Genomic DNA, 17,432 nt, shown 5'->3' with positions numbered 1-17,432 from the left:
CCACCTTGAAGATATCCCTATTTGGGTAAGTTGAACATCTCATAACAGTTCTGGTATCCATCCCCTTACCTGCAGCTAAATCTTCAGACTTTAACATAAGAATGTAAAAGTGAAAAACATAGTTGTAGGGTATGTGCTTGTTTCTTTTTCCGTTCTCTTATTATGACCATATGCTTCTTAATACCCCTTTCCTAATACATGTATCTCCCTGATATGTTAAGGAAAACAAAATTAGTCTATCTGTGTTGGGCACAGTATAAAAAACAGATGAGTTTAGTTCCCACATCCTTCCTTACCAACAAATGCCACACCAATAAGGACTTGAAGCCTGGCACTATGGAAAACCTCATGATTGCCTGGATGGTCCCTCTATTAAATGTCATTGTTAGCATTTGGATTAAGTTTTGTTGTTGCTGCTTTTATTTTGTTTTTTTCTTTGGACTATTTGAAACAGAGTTAATATATTTGTACTGCCGATGTATACAGATTTTCTCTTTGACCTTTAATTTCTTTAATTTTATATTGTAGGGATAATCAATAGCAAAACCAAGCATTTTTTACCATATGCCAGGACTATCGCTATAATCTCTTGGTTCAACTCCCAGTCTCTTGATTCTCCTTCTATCTATATCTTCCTTTCTATTTACATTTTCAAATACCATCCTTCCTGATCCTATTGCTGCATGCTTCAACCTCAGTAATTAATTCAAATTCCTGTCTCTCCATTTCATCCCTCTTGTACGATTGAAAAAATAATAAATCTTGCCACTGCTTTCACTGAATATAACTTGAACTAACAGTGATAAAAATAAATCTTCAGTATGTGTATGACTTGAAAGTCAAGGTTAGAGTATGTTCTCAGAACTTGGACTTTGGGGAAGAGGTGTGCTCAGGATGTTGGACTATACTTATTTCAGGCAGTTGCACATAGAGATTCATTCTCGCCTTCTGCTTTATTTTCCATTTCTCCCCCCAAATCAGGCAAGTAGACATTTCCCAAATGCCTCTGTACAATGTGAATTTTGAGATTTCAACTCTTTTGATTTATATTTGGTTCATATATGCTTGGTGTTTCTTTTTCAGGCTTTTATTTTCAAATTTGAGGGGGATTTTTTTTCTTATGTCTCCCAATTTCTTGTCCATTAAAATACATGATGGGGCAAAAATGGGCTTACGGTTGTTCATATGGAAAATAACAAATACAAGAATCAACTCTGGGCTTTGCATACTCAAAGCTGTAAACCTACTGTTGCCCCACCCTGTATTCACAACGAGTATCTTATTTAGAAAATTTATTATCTGATATATAACTACTGATCAAAAAGGACTTATTTTGCCATTTTATTTCATTATTATCCACTTATTATTTATTTGGTTATTGATTCTTTTTTTCTTAATCTCAAGACATTCACAATTTAATGACAAACTTGACTGAAAAGAGTAACCCTCCAAAAATGCACAGGCGTCAAAGATAGTAGGCCTTATCGTAGACCCAGTGTCTTCAGGTTACATATGCAAATAAGCAGCAGTCTAACTCCAGAGGCCTTAAAAAATGATGTGGCTCTTCAGACCTGTCAGAATGGCTATCCTAGATAAATCAACAAACAATGAGTGTCAGCAAGGATGTGGAGAAAAGGGAACCCTTGTGCACTGCTGGTGGGAATGCAGATTGATGTAGCCACTGTGGAAAGCAGTATGGCATCACCTCGAAAATAGTATTGCCTATGCCCCAGTGATTCCGCTTCTGGGAATATTATCTGAGGAAACCCAAAACACTGATTTGAAAGAATATATGCACTGCTATGTTCATTTCAGCATTATTTACAATAGCCAAGATTTGGAAGCAACCCAAATTCCCATCAGTAGATGAGTGGATAAAAAAGCTGTGGTACATTTACACAATGGAATACTACTCAGCCATAAAAAAGGAGGAAATCTTACCCTTTTGACAGCATGAATGGACCTGGAGAGCATTATATAAGTGAAATAAGCCAATTAGAGAAAGACAACTACCAAATGATTTCACTTATATGTGGAATTTAATGAACAGAATAAACAAACAAAATAGAAACAGACTCATAGATACAGAGAACAGACTGACAGCTGTCAGAGGTGCAGGGTTTGGGGGATGGGTGAACAAGGTGAAATGATTAAGCAAAGAAATAAAACAAAACAAAACAAAACAAAAAACAACAACTCCTAGACACAGACAACAGTATGGTGATTACCAGAGGGAAAGCCGGTAGGTGAAGTAGAAGAGGATAAAAGGGGGATAAATGATGATGGAAGGAGACTTGACTTTGGGTGGTGAACACACAATGTGATATACAGATGATGTGTTATAGGATTGTACACCTGAAACCTATATCATTTTATTAACCAATGTCACCTCCATAAATTCAATAAAAATTTAAAAATAATAATAATGGGGCTCTTTGTAGCTGGTTTCTTTAAAGGGCCATTACTGTGCATTCATAACCAATCTTCTAGATAGCTTCATGAATGCCTCTTTGGATATTTCTCCCCCTTTCCCAAGTATGTCATACACAGAAACTGCTAAAAATTCATTCTCTCTTTCTGCCTCCACAGGCTCCACCCTCCCCGTACACAAATACAATATCACATAGCAAAGACCTTTGAATCACATTGTTCTTCTGCCCACTGGGCTACACAAACACCCTGTGTTTCTAGAACACCTTTCCAGGGAAATGAGTTCACTGTGGAAGACCGAGTCATTGTTTCTAAACATTCGCTGCCACTCCTAAATGGAAGACTACAGGCATAACTTCTTTCAATGCACTTTGCCTTATTGCACTTCACAGATGTTGCTTTTTTGCTCATTGAAGGCAAGGTCCTGAACCAGCAAAAAAATTACAACTTGCTTTAGAGTGATACTAGTGTAATGCAATGGTGTAGAATTGAAGCGGCAACATCCTGGAGGTATACCTGTATATTTCCTGAACCCTATCGCATACAGGATTGGTAAGGCGGCTTTCTTTAGCCAATATTTACAACTGGAGTGTGTCATTTTAGGATGGCAGATTTAAGAGCCATCATGAGGAGTGGTTCCCCCAGTCCCACTAGTCCTTATGTCACAATGATGAGTAATGTGGATATTTAGCACGGTTGAGAAATAAAGCTTGTCATGTATAAGTTACTAGAGATTTGGGGTTGGTATTTTCCACAGTGTAACCAAGCATATGTTTGGATTTTTAAATCACTTTTTAAAATTTATTTTTTATTCAAGTATAGCTGACTAACCAAATACCTCTTGACCAATACATGCATTCATCTTACTCTCTGCATTGTGGTATTGCATGCCTTAGTATCTCTGGGATATTTGGAGAGTAAATTGTTCCACAAAATATAGACACTGGGTCTACGATAAGGCTGACTCTGGAAAGTACTATATTATAAACATAAATAAATAAAATAAGAGTAAAATAATTAATTCCAATGGAGAAAGTAACATGCCAGTCAGCTACTACCAATAATAAATAGTTTCGGAACTTTGACACATGCCAAGAAAATCAGTATTAACCTTATACCACATCTTGGTTATGCTTATTAGATATTTCTGTTGGATTCGTTTTTAAAGAATGAAAATTCCAGAAAGACTCTGCAGCTGAACTATAAATTCATATAGCAAGTAGATTCATAGCAAATTTCAGTTTAAAGGAGTAATTAGAACAAAGAGATTAAGTGTGTGTGGGGGGGAGGGTATTCATTCTCTATCAGTGCTGTAACAATTTATCAAAAATGTAGTGCCTTAAAAAACACACAAACTTATCATTTTACAGATTTGTAGGTCAAAGACCCAACATGGATTTCAAGGCTAACCTCCGGTGTCAGCAGGCCGCATTCCTTTCTGGAGGCTCTACTGGAGAATTCATTTCTTACCTTTTCCGGCTTCTAGAATGTCTCTCTTTTCTTCGACTTGTGGCTCTTTCTTCTATGCCAGCAACGTGGAGCTGAGACTTTCACATTCTATAATCCTAATCCTGCAGACTCTGCCTTCTGAGTCCCTTTTCGGTTTTTAAAGACGCTTGTGATTACATTGGACCCACCTGAATAATTCAGAATCCTCGCCCTCTTTTAAGGTCAGCTGACTGGCATCCTTAATTCTATTTGCAACCTTCACTTTCCTTTGGCAGGTAACGTCACACATTCACAGGTGTCTGGGATTCAGAAGCAGCCATCTCTGGGGGAGCCGCTATTCTGCCCCTCATACGGGTAATTCTGTTTTCGTCCATATTGAGTTTGATGTATAATTACCCCGCAGGTGACACGCGGTCAGATGTGAAGAGGAATTGCAGCACTGCCCTCTCCCTCGGTTTTCAAGGCAGGCCCTTTAATCCCAGCCGAGGCCCATCAAAGAACTCTCTATTGCCCTATGAATATGAAAGGCAAAGTGGATTTCTACCAAGAGCTTTAGCAAACTTTGCCTGTGTCCACCTGATAGACTCCCAGAGTTTGGTTATTCATGAAACCTTGCTTCAGAAATCATCTGCATTGCCCTGGCTGGTTTGGCTCAATGGATAGAGCATCGGCCTGTGGACTGAAGGGTCCTGAGTTTGATTCAGGTCAAGGGCACATGCCTGGGTTGTGGGTTTTATCCCTAGGAGGGGGCATGCAGGAGGCAACCAATCAATGATTCTCTCTCATCATTGATGTTTCTATCTCTCTCTCCCTCTCCATTCCTCTCTGAAATCAATAAAAATATATATTTTTTTTTTAAAAAAGAAATCATCTGCATGACTAAGTTCCTTCTCACCACAGATCTGAGGAGTTCAAAAAGAAAGATTAGATATGGCCCCTTCCACTCTCAGACAGCTGCAGCCTGTTGGAAATCAGCAGCTTCCTTTGCAACCTCTACCTCAGCTTTGGAAGAGAACTGTAGGTCTACAAAATAAAGTGTAACTAACATCAGAGGATGAAAATAATCAAAATATCCTCAAAGCTATCCTCTCAGTGACATTAAAGTCTTATCCATTTTTTAAAAATAGTGTAACACCAAACTAATTGACCAAAGTGAATTGCAGTTATCACAGAGAATCCAGAAACAGGGAGGGGAATTAACATGTAAATTACTTTGTTGTATTTGCATCAGGTGAGATGGTTTAACATAATCAAGACAAAGGACTGTGCCTTAAATCTATCCTAGATTTATTGCAATGTGTTTTATTTCATTATCAATTTATTTTATTACCTACTGGAATTAAGTGTTAATATCCTCACAACCTACCACAAACAATTTTTTATACTTATGAAGCATTTTTGGATTAGGTTTTGATTAAAGTGAGCAGATTATAGAGGGCCCTGCAAAATAGTAGGATGATTCATAGAATGAGTAGGAGGTATACACAGCAAAAATCATACAAAAGCCTTGCAAAGGAAAAAAGGAGGAAAAATTTTTCAGTTCTTCAGAAACTAGCTTTTATATCAGGATCAATGAAACATGGCTAGTTGGACTCGATTCAATTAATTGCTGACTAAAATTAAAATATGTTCTGTGTATCAGCACAAAATTCCTCCCTTGACCATTGTAAATATCCCCAAGTTCTTCACACAGGCATCTTTAGGACCCAGTCTACTTTCTGTTATACCTTCATAGACAATTACATCTTTCTTCAGATATCATGTGCATTATATTTTATAGCACTCTGGGTGAAGTCTAACTACTTTATATACAATAAGGCCATCTCTCTGATTTATACTGTATTTCTCCAGAATTCTGCTTGCCTTTTTCAATATAGAATTATAGTGAATTTCAAGCCATGGGGAATACTTTTATAATAAGTCCCACATTTATCTGCAACTGCTTGTGTGCTGCACAGTTCTTTGGTGTGTGTTTTTTTTTTTTTTCCTTTCTTTCTCTATTACAGTTTTTGCAGAATTTGTTACACTATTTTGTTTGAACTAAAATATAGTTGCATCTTAGCAAGTGCATTGAAAAAAAACCTTTTTTTCTAAACCTTCTGTTCTTTCTCACACCTTAAATTTTCTATCTATAATCATTTTCCAACAAAAGTATAATGTTTTCACACAGTTATACATGTTGATCAAAAAATTAGTAAAAAGTTCTGGATATATTCTACTCCTTGATGAAAACACAGTTGGTACCAAGCAACTGAAGAAGAGCGTTTGATTAAAAGAAAAGTAATGTAAGTAGATGAACAACACCGGAAAGGAAAATAGAAAGAAACACATTTATCTCCTTTCTTTATTCTTTCTTTCCTCATCATCCTCAGTTTGCAAAAGATATTGTATCATTACTTTCCCCTGGGCAATGTTAATTTCTCTCCCAATCCTCTCATTTGCTTGGCTTCTTCATTTTTTTAGCCTGGCAAGGAAAAAAAAATCTGTTTGAATAACATATAGAAAACACATATTTTAACTGTATCTCTATTTATATGGCTAATAAAAACCAACAGAGCTATTTTATAGCTTGAAGATCATGAAAAAAAATCAGAAGGAAGTAATTATAAACTTATATCTTCTATAAAAACTAAGCTATTGTTCCCTCCTTTACCTTATCTCAATAGTACTGTATTGGATATGATGAAAAAAAAATTGCTGTTAATTTTGGAGTTTTGATAGTCTGGGGAAGGAAGGTAACAAGTGAGAGAGGTCAGTGAAGCCTGGACTTAAGACCATGTAAACAGAAATGAACACTGTGTCTCAATGACCAGAGAGCAGCATAGAGCCCAGTGCACCTACATTCCATTCAGGCATTTGAGTGAGGACTAGACATCACCTGGGTGGAGCTCCTTTATTGGCTGTTTTTCTAGTTTTTGTCCTGTGAATATCTTCCTTGAAAAGCAATTAATACATTATAGTTTCATTGCCCAGGAAGAGTAAAGAATATCTGTGACCTGAACTTTGCTTGACCTCAACCAAATTGCCCTCTTGCAAACAACTTACCCTTTTATCAATGGTTAAGTTCTCTCCAACTAAATTTAGATTCATGAATATCTAATCTTACACTTGAGCAGGACTGAAGGTACTCAGATTGTGATATTGCCTCAAATTTGTACTTAATTGTGAAAACATTACTTGAAAGTGAATTAATACCTATAAGCATCATTTTAAAATAAAAAAATCAATTGTTAACAAAGACCTCAATAGAAAGTGATTCTTACTAACAGAAGGGGTTTAAATGTCTTTTCTATTATTCATGACACCACATGACCAAATGAGAATACAAGAATTGCTCATATCAGGGAAATAACCTTCTTTTTTATAGTATCATCAAGTCAGTCTATCAATCATAGTAACAACCATTCTAAAAAAAACTCTCATCATTTTAAAGTCCTTACCTAACTCCTTTAAACATTGCTATGTGGAGACATTAGGACAAGGTTCAATTAGGATCTTGATAAATACATCAATATTTCAGTAGCAAAATAATATTAATACTGCTACATATAGTCAGAATAAGGAGGCAAAACAGCATGATGATTAAAGTAATTAAAGTAATAGCACAGCCTGAACTCATACTATGAGTTAGAAGTTCAGCTCTGTCATGTGTATTGCTAATATGTTGATGGAATATTATTATGTGCCAGTCATTACATTGGTTGGTTTTAAATATTACCTACAATCCAGAAACATGCTTTGCTCATGTTGCTTTCAGTATCTGCTCTGCCTTTCCATTCTCACACTCTCAATGGCATATCCAGCTTTCTAAATTTTAAGGGCAAATCACATGTCATCATTGCTAGAATTTCTAAAATCTGCATCCTGCAATAACTTTTACCACCATTAGACCCAAGTATAATTAATTAAATTAATCCCACTTTCTAATCTGTTTGCATAATACACTTTGCATAATTTTCTTGTTTGACTGAGTCCTATGTTTATATGCCTAAATGAAATATAAACTTCACAATATACTGTTAGGAAGTTAGATGGGAGCAGCTGGGGTGGGGCCTGCCCTGGGTCCTGAACAGGGATAGGACCAACACTGCCTTCAGATGGCATATCTATGGGCTGCCAGCAGACTGCCATCGGGCAGATTCAGAGCCAGCGGGTTCTTGGACAAGCTCAGAAGAAAATGACATGACCTCAATGTGACTAGGGTCCTAGACTCATTATAATAAAACTAGAGGCCTGGTGCATAAAATTTGTGCATGAGTAGGGTCCCTAGGCCTGGCTGGCAATAATGGCCAATCTGTGGGGCAACTGGTGAGGTGATCGGGGAACCCCCGCTACACCCGCCTTGGCTGGCCTGAGGCCTGTGGGCTGGGAGAAGCTCCTGCATTAAGCATCTGCCCTTTGGTGGTCAGTGCACATCATAGCAACCAGTCATTTCGCTAGTTGTTTGATTTGCATATTAGGCTTTTATTATATAGGATTTGCATTTCGGTTTTCAGGCTCGTCACCCCAACCCCCCAACCCCCATGTGGGTTTTCCAGGATACATTATGGGTAAAGGCATGACTAGAAGAAATATGGTTTCTGTCAATCATCCCTGAATGCAAATGAAAGTATCCTCCCAGAAAATCTCTCTTTTAAACCCAAGAGTTCAGGGCCATTGTCTTTCTTTCTTGACTGGCCCACTCCTTTTTGGAATGTATCTTCAATAACCTCCATTTTGCTTTACTTTCATTTTTGTTGACCTTAACATCTTTTCTGTGTCAATGAAAAGAACCAAGATCCCAACCAGTAACCCCAATCAGTAACATACTAGTATACCTTGTATAAATTTATCTCCTATTGTTCCAAACATTTAATATATGCTGAAAAATAGTGGCTTATTAAAGATGAGAGTAGCCCAGCTGGCATGGCTCAGTGATTGAGCGTTGGCCTATGAACCAGGAGGTCACTGTTAGATTCCCAGTCAGAGCATATGCCCAGGTTGCAGCAAGAACTCCAGTGTGGGGCATGCAGGAGGCAGCCAATCAGGTGAGGGGGAAAGTGTGTTTTTGTATAGGGCCGTGGTCGGCAAACTGAGGCTCGCGAGCTACATGCGGCTCTTTGGCCCCTTGAGTGTGGCTCTTCCACAAAATACCACGGCCTGGACGAACCTATTTTAAAGAAGTGGCGTTAGAAGAAGTTTAAGTTTAAAAAATTTGGCTCTCTAAAGAAATTTCAATCATTATACTGTTGATATTTGGCGCTGTTGACTAAAGAGTTTGCCGACCACTGGTAGGGTAATCAGGGAAGCCCACAGTGACAGAATGAGGTTTGAATAGAAATCTGAAGACAGCACAGAGCAAGCCATGTGGATTTCTGGGGAAGAGAATCGGTACAAGAGAATAGCAAATGCAAAGCCCCAAGATTTGAAGCCAAAAAGTTTAGCTCCAGAGACTATGCCCCTATTAATGCTCTGCACTTTCTTGTAGGGCTGTGATGAGGATTAAATGAGTTACTATATAAGGGCACTTACCATGGTACTTTCAAAAAATCTAATTATTATGAGAAAAATTGTAAATGCTTACATAGACCAAAGCAGATGGTTCTTACACAGACCTTCTACTCTTCAGTAATGGACTAGTAGCACTCTTTATCAGCTATATAAATATGGCAAAAATGCAAAATTGAGACTTACTAATAATGACCTCAAAATAAGTTAAAAATAATTATTACTCAGCTGTGAAAATATTGTCAATATAAAAGGTATTTTCCTACCAGACTATATGACTTAGGGATAAAAAATAAAAGTTTAAGTCTCAGAGGGAAGGGGGGGAAGAGGTTAACCAAAGAATTTATATGCATATATGCATATCTCATGGACACAGACAATAGTGCAGAGAAGGCCTGGGGAGGGGGCAGGAGTGAGGAGGAGGGGGCCAGAGTGAGGAGGAGGGGACCAATGGGGAAAAAGGAGACATCTGTAATACTTTCAACAATATAGATAATTTTTTTTTTAAGTTAAGGATCAGAACAAGCACCAATGTAGTTTGCTGAGTAGTCACTCGTGTATATTTTTCTAGGCTTAAAGGAGCAAATTTTATCCAACTGTGCTTCATCATGAAACTTTTAATAAAATATAAATAAAAACCTATCCCATAAAATGCTCCCTGAGTTGTAGAATGTACACACTGTGGAACTGCACATGCCCATCAATGTCCTCAACACACTCCCAGAGCCAAGTGGCAGATGTGCTGTGCTGATGGAGGCTGCCTGGCCTTCATATTGGACTACCCATGGTGACTAAATTTGCAACACCTTGTCGATTACAAAATGTGCTGTTGGCACAACTTCTTCTGGCCAAATGGTTGCTCCTGAATTCACACTTATAGGAAAGTAAGGCAGCATTAGTAAGTCATAGTAAGCCCAGATGAGGTTGAAGGTTCAGTATTTTCATGAACATCACAAACTAGTTCAATTTAAGTGTCAATTTTTTTTTTATAAACAGAAGAAATTGAGTTGTGATAGTCACTAGCTTCCACAAGTTGACAGTCTCTGGGTCAACATTTTCATTTAGATGGTGGCCTTCAGCAGCTTTTAACCCAAATTAAATACAGCATCAATTACTTCAACACTCCCTCCTATACGCAGAGCTGAGCAATGCCTTCTCTGTCCCTAGAACTATTTCCCTCCTGAGCACCTCAAAGAGGTTCATAGGGTGAGCAGACCACGCCAACTTGCAATATCTTATCTCCCCATTATGTTTTTTTAAAAAGCCATAGCAATCTATTTTATTTATCTAGTTTTGCCCCTCTCTGAGATATACAGAAAGTTTTGGAGATTTCAGAAATCTTTCCAGATTATTACAATCTCTATCTCTTTTGGCAGAACCTATTCCCCTAAAAGCTCAAGTACTCCCTTTGCCTATATTATTCCTCAGTGAATTCTCTAGATAACAATGTAGGTATAATTCAACATAAATTGCAATATCTAATTCTCACATTTAAAAAAGCCTGTATAGCAGCCATTATTCTTTCTTTTTAAATATAAGACTGTGTTTCGAACAAGTTCAGGTAATTAATTGATTTTAAAACCGTTGTTCACTCAACTCCACCCACACTTTTTCCTTATGATATGTCAGAACATAAGAAAATGATTATGAATTAAAGAATTCAAGGGGCCAGGGGTGGGTCTTGTCTAATGCTAGGTCTGCTCTAGCTGAAGTCAGAGCCGATTTCACATTTTCCCAAATGGCTCACTCAGCCTTAGTAATTTCATACCCTGCTTTAAATTACCTGCCCTTTTCTTTTTCTCTTCTGTTCACAGGCATTTTTGTGATTGAGTATAATTACCAACAATAAAAATATCCTCCATTTAGTTAGTGTAAGTGTTGCTTATAAAATGCCTCATCAACTATTGCTACACTTTAATTCTTAGCAGAGGGAGATCAAAACAATGCCAAGTCCTTCTTTTTTATTCTTTGAACTAATTTGTGGTCTGATGGCTCAAAAAGTGGTTAGTAGTGCCATTGCGTATTTCATGTCTCTGACAGTGGCAAAATAGTATTGCTGTCCATTTTATATAGTAATAATTTTTATGTTTTAATAAATATCTGAAAGTGTCCTAAATAATATGCTCTGCAGATAAAAATACACCAAAGTAAATATGTTAGCCTATAATCTAATACTAATACTTGTAGCAAAGTGGAACTCAGACTGTCAGACCTCATGCCTTCTTCTAAGAAAATAAAAACATTTTGAAATGTCCTCTTTATTTCATAAAATGAAGCATATAGCTAATATAAAATGCAGATATATTTAAAAATAAATGTAATGCATTGATGGTAATGATACTGTTGTAATTAAACTAGTTATTAATAACAGAAAAGGAGCAAAGGGAAGGCCAAATATTACAGGCATGTCATTTGGGCAGCTTCACCAGGAAGCTACAACTTTACAACTTGACACTCCCCAGGGGTCCAGCAAAGGGAAGACAGACCCATGCCCAGGAAAGTGGGGCGAGTGGGGGGGTGCAGCAAAGGTGCTTACTATCAGTCACCCCTGGGAACAGGTCATTGATCAGAATAGGCATGGCCACTACAAGGGCATGAAATTTGGGATATTTAATCCCCTGAACAACAACAACAAAAGTTAGCTCTCTTGTGCTCTTGTTGCTCTTGGCTGCCCTGGGGACTCTGGTTGCAGGGGCCACGCTCTCTTGGCCCCCCTGCATTCACTCACATGCCCACGGTCATGAGGAAACCCCCCCACACACACAATGGACTAATGGACTGCAGCTAGCCTGATGCTGAGCTGGACCTGGCGGCAACCTGGAAAGGAAATTATGGACACTGGCTTTGCTTTTAGCTCTCCTGAAACCCCAGCTGCGCTTCTATGACTGGAAGGGGACTTTAGAAACCCAGGGACGTAATTCCACGCAAATAAAAATCACTCATCTTCTCATGCATGTGAGTCTCAGAAAATTCTTTTTCTGGAGGTATCATAGGGACTCCATCCCTAGCACTCAGTGGGGGGAGAGATACCCCAATTTCCCTAATAACAGTAATATGAGATGAATAAAAAACGAATGTCTTAGGTCAGGTTTCCTAGAAGCAGAGTCAGGCACTGGGATTCAGGCACGTGGAATTTCTTGAGTTATTTCAGGAGAGGACCAGTGAGGGGAGTGGGAAGGGGCAGAGGTAGGAGCTAAGTACAGGTGTGCTCTCAGCTGGAGTCTAGCTTCAGCCCCGTACCTCCAGGAGCTCTGGAATTGTGTTGTAGAATTGAGTAGCCACGGGACATTTGTGTCAGTTGCACACTTGAATGTGGCTAGTTTGAATATAGAATTTTATATTTGGCTTTATTTTAATTTATTTAAGTTTTAAAATCACTCCATTCAAGTATTAGAAAAAATTTAAGCATGTTTGGAAAACCTGGAGTATGTGAATTGATTCTTCAGCTGTAAATATTATGAAATCTAAATACAGATCAGTATTTCTGATGAAAATTTAGTTTTCAAATTGAGATAGGCTGCAAGTTTAAAACACACACCTGTGTGTGTATGTATGTGTGTGTGTGTGTGTTTAAATATATTTTTATTGACTTCAGAGAGGAAGGGAGAGGAAGAGAGAAATACAGAAACATCAATGATGAGAGAGAATCATTGATCTGCTGCCTCCTGCACACCCCCTACTAGGGATTGAGCCCAAAATCTGGGCATATACCCTGACTGGGAATCAGTCATAGGTCGATGCTCAACCACTGAGCCATGCCAGCAGGCCTGAGTGTGTGTTTTATACTAAGCCTTAGTATAAAAAGTAATGTAAATGTATTAATAATTTTAATATTGATTACATATTTAAATGACATTTTGAATATGTTAGGTCAGTGGTCGGCAAACTGCAGCTTGCGAGCCACATGCGGCTCTTTGGCCCCTTGAATGTGGCTCTTCCATAAAATACCACGCGCGGGCACGCACATACAGTGCGATTGAAACTTCGTGGTCCATGCGCAGAAGTCGGTTTTTGGCTCTCAAAAGAAATTTCAATCATTGTGCTGTTGATATTTGGCTCTGTTGACTAATGAGTTTGCCGACCACTGTGTGAGGTAAATAAAATATAAATTTCACCTTTTTTTTTACATTTTATTCATGTGGCTACCCGAAAATTTTAATTTTAGACATAATCTGCATTTTATTTTTATCTAGCAGTGTTCTATAATAACACTGTCCAATAAAACTTCATGTCATTATGGAAATATTCTATATCTATGCTGTTTAAAAAGGTGGCTCTTGAGCTCGTAAAATGTAGCTAGTGAGCCCAAGGAACTGACATTTTCAATTGCATTAATTTAAATATAAATCTAAATGGCCACATCTGGCTAGTGACTGCCATATAAAATTGTGTAGTCAGAGCATGACACAATAGAACGGGTCACACGTTAGTTGTCTTAGCTCATTCAAGCTGCTATAAGAAGTACCACAGGTGCAGTAGATTATAAACAAAAATTTATTTCTCACAGTTCTGAAGGCAGGGTGTCAGCACGACCAGGTGAAGATTCACTTCAGAGTTGCAGACTTCTCAGTTTCATCTGCACATGGTCGAAAGGGTGAGGGAGCTTTCTGGGGTCTCTTATAAAGTATGAATCCTATTGATGGGGGCTCCAACCTCAGGACCTAAGCACCCCCAAGACACCACTTCTTTTTTTTAATATTTATATTTTTATTGATTTCAGAGAGGAAGGGAGAGAGAGATAGAAATATCGGTGATGAGAGAGAATCATTGATTGGCTGCCTCCTGCATGCCCCCTACTGGGGATTGAGCCCACAACCTGGGCCTGTGCCCTTGACTGGAATCAAACCTGGACCCCTTCAGTCCACAGGCCCACACTCTATCCACTGAGCCAAAATGGTTAGGGCAAGACTCCACTTCTAATACTATCACATGGCTTTAGGATATGAATGGGAGAGGGGGGGAGGAAATATTCAGATCATAGCTGGGGTTAAGGGATCTCCTATTCTAGTCAAAGGCAATTCTCTGAAAGAGTATCTTTGAGCAGTTAGCACACATTTTCATAGTAGCTAGAGAATAGGGGAATAGCCCAGTTAATGGGAATATAGTCAGAGCATCATCCACTGCAGGGAGAAATCTATATATATATAAAGAGCCAGGGGCCGTCACATCCAAAACAACTGAACAGACAACTGAAAGGCTGGCAGGGTGGTTATTGAGGGACGACCAAATGACTGAACACCGGGCTGCGTGAGGCAACCAGGTCAGCAGGTCGGTTAGTGAGGAACGACCAAATGACTGAGCAGCAGGCTGCATGAGGTGACCAGGCCGGCAGGGGGGCAGTGAGGGTCGACCAAACAACCGAACAGCAGGCTGTGTGGGATGACCAGGTTGGCAGGTGGCACAGTTGGCCAGCAACCAGGCAGGCAGGGGGGACAGTGTGGGGTTGAGGCCGGCAGGGGGGATAGTTGGGGACAACCAGGCTGGAAGGGTGGGCAGTTAGGGGTGATCAGGCCAGCAGAGGGGGGCAGTTGAGGGTGACCAGGTTGGCAGGGGGGGCCATTAGGGGTGATAAGGTTAGAAGGCAGAGGTTGTTAGGGGTGATCAGGCTGGCAGGGGGGCCAGTTAGGGGCGATCAGGCAGGCAGGCAGATAAGCAGTTAGGAACCAGTGGTCCAGGATTGTGAGAGGGATATACAGCAGTTGGACATCCCCAAAGGGCTCCTGGATTGGAGAGGGTGCAGGCTGGGCTGAGAGCCCCACCCCCCTCCTGCATGCACAAATTTCATGCACTGGGCCTCTAGTTTATAATAAAATGGCACACATTTTAATACATAAAGTTTTGGATACAAGCACACTTCAAAACAAAATATTCAGACATTTAAACCTATTTCTGGAATTATTATGAATGTGACAGCTTCTGATATAGGTGGTTTGTGTAGAGATTCAAATACCACAAATAATGTTGCTATAAGAAACATCATTTTCCAAAATGTAGCTAAAACTTTGGAAAACTTGAATTTAAAAAAGACAACCCATCTTCAAATGACACAGTAGTTAAATTTTAAAAAATTCAGTGTACATAGGAACTGTGCAAAAATGTGCTGGATGAATAACACAGAGATTGGTTCTAGGAATTAATGATGATAAACAAGGCTTTCACTTTCATTCTATCTAGAGGTATATATGAAAGCTGTGCAAATCTTTGGAATATTCTTCATTTTCAAATTGTGTACACATTGATGGTTAGCTTTTTTGACTTATTCATCACTACTAGAGGCCCAGTGCACGAAATTTGTGCCGGGGGGGGGGGGGGGGGGGTTGGGGGATGTCCCTCAGCCCAGCCTGCACCCTCTCCAATCTGGGACCCTTTGAGGAATGTCCGACTGCCCGTTTAATCCCGATCCTACAGGGCAGTTGGACATCCCTCTCACAATCCAGGACTGCTGGCTCCCAACCGCTCGCCTGCCTGTCTTCCTGATTGCCCCTAACCGCTTCTGCCTGCCAGCCTGATCACCCCCTAACCATGCCCTTTCCAGCCTGATTGATGCCTAACTGCTCCTGTGCCAGCCTGTTTGCCCCTAACTGCCCTCCCCTGCAGGCCTGGTCACCCCTAACTGCCCTCCCCTGCAGGCTTGACTGCCCCCAGCTGCCCTCCCTTGCAGGCCTGGTCCCTCCAAACTGCCCTCCCCTGCTGGCCTGATCACACACAACTGCCCTCCCTTGCAGGCCTGGTCCCTCCCAACTGCCCTCCCCTGCTGGCCCTCTTGTGGTGGCCATCTTGTGTCCACATGGGGGCAGGATCTTTGACCACATGGGGGCAGCCATCTTGTGTGTTGGAGTGATGGTCAATCTGCATATAACTCTTTTATTAGATAGGATAGAGGCCTGCTGCACGGGTGGGGGCTATCTGGTTTGCCCTGAAGGGTGTTCCGGATCAGGGTGGGGGTTCCCTTGGGGTGTGGGGTGGCCTGGGCAAGGGGCCTGTGGTGGTTTGCATGCCGGCCACGCCCCCTGTCAACCCAACCGGAGGCCCTGGTATCTGGTTTTTATTTATCTTCTATAATTGAAACTTTGTAGCCTTAAGCAGAGGCCTTGGCTGGTCAAGGCTCCAGAAGCTTGGCTTCCTCCATCACTGGGGGAAACCCTAACCTCCTGCTCTCTCCAGCTCCGTGGCTGCCATAAGTTTTGTTGGGATTTATTTATCTTCTATAATTGAAACTTTATAGCCTAGAGTGGAGGCCTGGGCCGGCCTGGGTGTGCGGAAAACTTGGCTTCCTCCATTGCCGGGGAAACCCAAGCCTCCCTCCTGCTCTCTCTGTGGATGCAGCCATCTTGGTTGGGTTTATTTGCATACTCGCTCCTGATTGGCTGCTGGGCGTGGCTTGTGGGTGTAGCAGAGTGATAGTTAATTTGCATAGTACTCTTTTATTAGATAGGATTCCCTCTTGATCATTGTAAAAGTCAAAATTCCCTGCCAGAAATTTTCAAATGCTCCCTCCCCCAAAATTCCAAAAATTCTCCTGGGTCCAATACAACAACCTCACTGAGAACTATTGATATAGGCAAACTAATCTTGGATAAGTGAACTGGGAACATGGATATGTTTCATGACAAAATTTTCTACATTCCACAATTAAATTCCAAGGAAATTCTAGAAGCTCTTGCACACACACACATGCAGACACACAGACACATACATACACATTAAAGAGATGATTGTTAGTAAAAGTATGAAACTAGTGTAACAATATAAATATAGGCAATAAAATATAATCTATATATATAAAACGCTAATATGCAAATAGACCAAACAGCAGAATAACCGAACAATTGAACAACCAGTCACTATGACCTGTGTTGACCACCAGGGGGCATGTGTGGAACATGGTGGGCGTTGGCAGCAGGTGGCAGAGTACAGAACATGGCAGGTGTCAGCTGCGGTGGGATTGTGGAGCAGGTGAGCAGGGGCGCCAGACCAAGGCGGACTGCTGGTCGCTGTCATCGGGGAGAGCCTCTGGTGGTTACTGAAAATCCTTTGCTCCTATGCACCATGGTGCCATCCTGCAC

The sequence above is a fragment of the Cnephaeus nilssonii genome (assembly GCF_951640355.1).
Source record: "Cnephaeus nilssonii genome assembly, chromosome: 13".
NCBI classification, from domain to species: Eukaryota; Metazoa; Chordata; class Mammalia; order Chiroptera; family Vespertilionidae; genus Cnephaeus; species Cnephaeus nilssonii.
Note: the sequence above shows the minus strand (reverse complement) of the source record.